The sequence below is a fragment of the Phoca vitulina genome, unplaced genomic scaffold (assembly GCF_004348235.1).
Source record: "Phoca vitulina isolate PV1807 unplaced genomic scaffold, GSC_HSeal_1.0 scaffold11, whole genome shotgun sequence".
NCBI lineage: Eukaryota > Metazoa > Chordata > Mammalia > Carnivora > Phocidae > Phoca > Phoca vitulina.
The window spans coordinates 12,126,933-12,132,932 of NW_022589714.1; the positions used below are offsets into that span (position 1 = coordinate 12,126,933).

At 40.1% G+C, this 6,000-nt stretch overlaps 1 long non-coding RNA gene across 1 annotated transcript in view; it reads left to right on the forward strand.

The window, feature by feature from the left end:
* Window positions 1-4,230, forward strand: part of LOC116635461 — a 94,577-nt gene extending 90,347 nt beyond the window's left edge. The window contains exon 5 of the long non-coding RNA XR_004300173.1: window positions 3,957-4,230. This is a non-coding gene — a long non-coding RNA (uncharacterized LOC116635461). The remainder of the gene's footprint in view (window positions 1-3,956) is intronic.
* The last annotated feature ends 1,770 nt before the right edge of the window (window positions 4,231-6,000 follow it).

The window sequence follows — 6,000 nt, forward strand, 5'->3', positions numbered from 1 at the left end:
AGACAGAACATTTTAGAGCCTAGCAATTTTAGTCTTTAAAACATTAGTTAAATGCTCCTGCTGGCATGAATAACTTCGGCCTTTAATAGTTTTGTTTAAAAGTTTCAAAAATTATCACAGTCTAGAGCTTTGTGAGATTGTTATATTTTGAACATGAGAAAATTTAAGATCTACATCAGAAGTGTTGTCTTTAGAGGCACCTGGGTGGCTCAGTCAGTTAAGCATCCAACTCTTGATCTCAGCTCAGGTGTTGATCTCAGGGTCCTGAGTTCAAGCCCTGCGTGGGGCTCCGTGCTGGGTGTGGAGCCTACTTAAAAAAAATGTGTTGTCTTTATATATTTGAAAGATACCTGAAGAGGATGATAACCTCCTAATCTACATCCTCACTGAAAACAGAATGAAATGTGCCTTCACTGTGTGAAAATGAATAAAAGAAGCCTCACTTAAAATGCAGTTGGGAGGCCCTGATAGGGGAGCTGTCACACACTGGTTACAGCTTGCAGAGTTCAGCAGGAAGAAAGAAGACGTCCTCCCAGCGCAGCAACAGCAAGGTGCCCTTGCCCGCAGCCAATGAGAAGCCGCCGCACTTGGAGCTCTCTTTTTCCTCCGCTGGACTGCTGAGAAACCCGTCCCAATTCCCCTTTTTTCTCTGTTTTGTTTTGTTTTTTCCTTTGTTTTCTAGATTTGCTTATGGTTCACCATGGTTTGCTTGTGGTTGTTAGGAGAGAGAGACAGTCTGCGTTGTGTGAATGAAGGTCTAGGTCCTTAGATTCTCCACAAAAAGATTTAGGTGAAGATCCGCCCTCAGAATAAAGACAGCCAGAAGGAAAGTAGCAAGCACAGAGCAGTTTATTAAAGCGAAAGTACACTCTCAAGGTGGGAGAGCGGGTAGGTGCCCCTAGGTTGTTTTGGGATTGGATATTACTGGGTCTTTCTGCACTGGGAGGAGCTGTGACTGTAGTGGGGTGGTCTCTAATGGAGGCTGTTTTCAATCATTTGGGGGACTCCTCCCACAGGTGGGTTGGGGGAGCTTTTGACCCTGCAAGGTTTCTATCAGAACCATTATGGCAGCCTTTCTCCATCAGCTGGCTGGTCCTGCAACACAAAGGCTTTATAATGAATGTAGGGGTTACCCTAGGGCAGAGGTGGAAAAGGAGAGTGCAGGCTCTGCACCTGTGGCTCTCTGTCTGTCAGGACCAAGGTCTTGGAAGCCACAGGGTAAGGATGTTGAGCTTCGGGGCTTAAAATATGTAGCTTTTTTCTTCTTTTTTATACTTTGTTTTGTTTTGATCACTGTCCTTGCCTCCAGCTCATGTCTTTCCCATTCCCCTTCAAGGACTTGGGACTCCGCCTCTGGGCGTTCCTTCTGCTCTCCTGTCTAGCTTCTACCTAATATCCTGAAGTGCAGTTACTCTGTCATTCTTGAATAAACTCATTTTGCTGACATAATAACTGGCTATTTTATTATTTTAAGGTGACAACGGAAACAGAAGAGCTTTGGGATGGATACAAGAAAAACCTTGCACACATTAGAGATTGCTAAACACATTTACTTGGACTCACGAAGAGGAAGTTTTTAAAAATTAATATAAATGTTCCAATATATAGTTTAAAAAGTGCTACTCCTATTGATGCTGGATTATCGAGCCCAACAGTCAAGAAAGAATTCTTGAGACACTTTAAGGTGCAAAAAAGTGATTTTATTAAAGCAGGGGGACAGGTACCTGTGGGCAGAAAGAGCGGCACTGGGACTGTGAGGAGTGACTGGTTATATACTTTTTAGTTAGTGGTGGTTAGGGTATAGCCTAAGTCTCTAAGGAATTCGGAAGCAAGGCTTTCAGGACCTTGCAGGGCTAGCTGCCTTTGTTAAGGTTACTTTTAGTCTTTGAAGATTTATTTATTTTATTGAGAGAGAGAGAGAGAGAGCACAGGAGTGAGCGGAAGGGGCAGAGGGAGAGGGAGAGAGAAACTCAAGCGGACTCTGCACTGAACGTGGAGCCAGAATCGGGTCTCGATCTCACCACCCTGAGATCTAAGATTTAATTTAAACTACATTTCTCTTGCCTTTGTTTTCCTGATCACTACCATTTTCAAGAGAGAATAGTACAAGCAACTATCATTTTGCAGGAAAAATTATTTAATGTTTATTTCTTGTTTGAGAGTTCATCCAACCTCCTAAAAGAAAACTGAAAGTTCTTGGAGTTTGATTAGTAAAGCAATAGATGATTCAAATTCTAGTTAACATACAGTGCAATATTGGTTTCTGGAGTAGAATTCAGTGACTCATCACTTACATACAACACCCAGTGCTCATCACAAGTACCCTCTTTAATACCCATCGCCCATCTAGCCCATCCTCCACCCACCTCCTTTCATCAACTCTCAGTTTGTTCTCTGTCATTAAGTCTCATGGTTTGTTTCCCTCTCTTTTTTTCTATTCCCCCTTCCCATATGTTCATCTTTTTTCTTCCTTAAATTCCACTTTTGAGTGAGATCATATGGTATTTGTCTTTCTTTGACTGATTTATTTCACTTAGCATAATATACTCTAGCTCCATCCACGTTGTTGCAAATGGGAAGATTTCCTTTTCTGATGGCTGAGTAATATTCCATTGTACATATATATATATATATACACACACACATATATATATATATATATATATATATATACACCACATCTTCTTTATCCATTCATCAGTTGATGGACACTTGGGTTCTCTCCTTACTTTGGCTATTGTTGATAATGCTGCTATAAACATTGGGGTGCATGGACCCCTTCGAATCTGCATTTTTGTATCCTTTGGGTAAATACCTAGTAGTGCAATTGCTGGATTGTAGGGTAGTTTTATTTTTAACTTTTTGAGGAACCTCCATACTGTTCTCCAGAGTGGCTGCACCAGTTTGCATTCCCACCAACAAGGCAAGACAGTTCCCCTTTCTCTGCATGCTCAATAACACCTGTTGTTTCTTGTGTTGTTAATTTTAGCCATTCTGACAGGTGTGAGGTGGTATCTCCTCGTGGTTTTGATTTGTATTTCCCTGATGGTGAGTGATGTTGAGCATCTTTTCATGTGTCTGTTGGCCATCTGTATGTCTTCTTTGGAAAAGTGTCTAATCATGTCTTCTGCCCATTTCTTAACTGGATTATTTGTTTTTTGGGTATAGAGTTTGATAAGTTCTTTATAGATTTTGGATACTAACCCTTTATCAGATATGCCATTTGCAAATATCTTCTCCCATTCTGTAGGCTGCCTTTTAGTTTTGTTGATTGTTTTCTTCACTATGCAGAAGCTTTTTATCATGATGAAATCCCAATAGTTCATTTTTGCTTTTGTTTTCCTTGCTTCTGGCGATGTATCTAGCAGGAAGTAGAGCACCACTTTAAAAGAGTACATACCTGCTTTAAGTAGCTAGTGATAATTTTCTTTTAAGAAGGGTATTTAAAATAGACTTCTAGATTCCTGGAAATTTTTACTTTGAGACATACATTTTAATTCAGTCGACTGAGAATCTAAGGAAGATAGTCAAAGGAAAAAAGAGTAGAAATGAAAAAGAGAATGGATAAAGAAAGAAGAACGGGGTGTGGGTAAAAGTAATAGAGGCAAAAATAGGATAACACAAATGTGAAGAGACAGAGGATTTGAAGGAATGCAAAATGTATGTTGTGTACCCCTTACACTGAGACTGGTTAGTGTGACTGACGAGAAATCTCAAATTTCTTTCAGAAACCCACATCTGCATCAGTAGTTTTCAAAAGGTCATACCAGAAGCATCAGTAGCACCTGGGAGCTTGTTAGACTTGCAAATTCTTGGGTCCCCGCCCAGAATGCCTGAAGCAGAATTCAGGGCATGCAGCACAGCAATCTGTGTTTTAACAAGCCCCCTGGGGGGGCTGACACACCCTCAAATTGAGTACCACTTTTATTTCTTGCTCATGTAACTGTTTATTGAAGATATTCAGCAGGTGACCTTCAAGAGTTCAAGACTCGGACGTAACAGGATCCTTTGGCTCTACCGGCCTCGACATCTGCACAGTCCTTCCTAATCAGCTCTGATTGGACCCTGATTCCGCGTTCCGGAGAGGCACGCCCTTCTCTGGTGTGCTGAGAGCAACTTCCATGTTCATCCGCCTCCTTGGCCGAAACTAAAGTAAGTAATGGGAATTATGTTTTGTCTGTGCCATGGTTTTATAGCTTTAACAGCCCACTATCTATTCATGCCATTTTGGGGGCCTGAATGTTATTTAAATATCCACATAGCCAGATTTTGTTTGTTTGTTTTTATCCAGGTTTATGGTTTCATGGGCAATATAATTTCTTCAAAAATTCCTTCCATAGTCTGATTAGATATTTAATTTATAGGCTTCTAAGCTATTCTATATGCTATTGTGCCAGTAACTATACCCAAAATTCTTTACTAAGCATAATTCTTAAGACTGATTACTTTTTTTTTTTTTTTTTAAGTCTTCTTTCACATATGTTTCTCTCAAGTTATTGGTGGCTACTTCAGGGCTATCTGACTCAGTGTGTTTAGGTAGAGAAGCATTAGTCTGAATTTTGCTACATGGCTGATTGTTTACGTAGTTTTGTTGCTAAAACTTTCTTAGTCTTATACTGTCTGAGGTATAAAAGCTGGTGTTTTTTTTTTTTTTTTAACTGCGAGATCTCAGATTTCTGGATTGTTTCTTTCTTTCCTTTTCTTTAATTTTTTTTTTTAATTTATTAACTTTCAGGCTGCTCCTTGTTTGGTGGGGTTATCTCTCCCTTCTGTATTGCTAATACTGGCCAGTAGAAAACCTAGCATTTTGTTTTCCAGCCTCTTTTCTCTAGAGTTACAGGCCTAGGGCTTCCTGTTATGTTAATGCAGGTGGCATTTTTGCCACATGTTTCCCACAGCATAGTGTGGCTCTCCGGGTTCCCGCTTCCATAGCCATTTTCTTACTAACAGCCATGTGATCCCTAAGGCAGTGCAACCACGGCATCTCAGTTCAAGGTACCGATTTCTGCACAAAATAAAGTAACGCGAGTTTATGTAAAAATAATCCCTATTCTCGGTGGCTTTATATAAATGAACTGTAGTTTTGATTACAGTTCAATGCTGGTGTTCACAAAGCGTGCGAGGACTCAGGCACCTTTCATGTATGGTTTTGAATCTGCCGTCCTCCTTGTCCTTCGAGTCGTGTACATTCAGCCAGCGAGTGGAAAAATAGAGCAGGCTATGACTTCAAGGCGTCTGTGGGTCAGACCTGGAAGCAGTGCTTTTCACCTCTGCCTACCTTCCATGGCTGCACCTAACTCCCAGGGGAGGGGCGCTGAGAGGTGTAGTTGTGAGCTCAACAGGAAATGAGAAAGAGTTTTTTTTGTGGTGGAAGATCTTTCCGGCTCTGCCACATCAAAGAGAAATGACAAGCAATAGTAAAGGAGAGTGTGGAAGAGCAGTGAGGAGGAAGAAAACATGCTGACAAATGAATAGAAGACATAAAGAGAAAGGGAACTTTGAGAATTTGTCATTTCATCTTTAGGATTATGAACTGTATGTACTATATGTCTGTAGTTCCTTTTTTTATAGATTAAAACAAAACCAAAGCTGAGGTTTCAAGAGCCTGATAACTCACCTAATTTCACACAGCCAAGAAAGGTTATTCTTAAATTCAGACCCAAAGATGTCCGAAAAGAAGTCCATGATCTTTCCACTGGAAGGAAGATACACACATACACGCACACCCATTAATATCCCCTAGTGGGTTATACCCCACGAAGCCAAATGATATTTGACTTTATACTCACAACGTCATTATTCTTCCTGCAGTTTTTCTTTATGAGAGATGTAGCAGGTATAGTATGCTTAAGAGTTGTTAATAATTTGATTAGTTAAGAAAATATGGTTAACTAATTTAACCTGAGTATAAACTGGTGACAGTACATCACCAATAATCAAAACTTTCATTAAAGATGTAAAGTAGTAAAATGCTTTTAAAATGAAGAGATTTACCCTTTG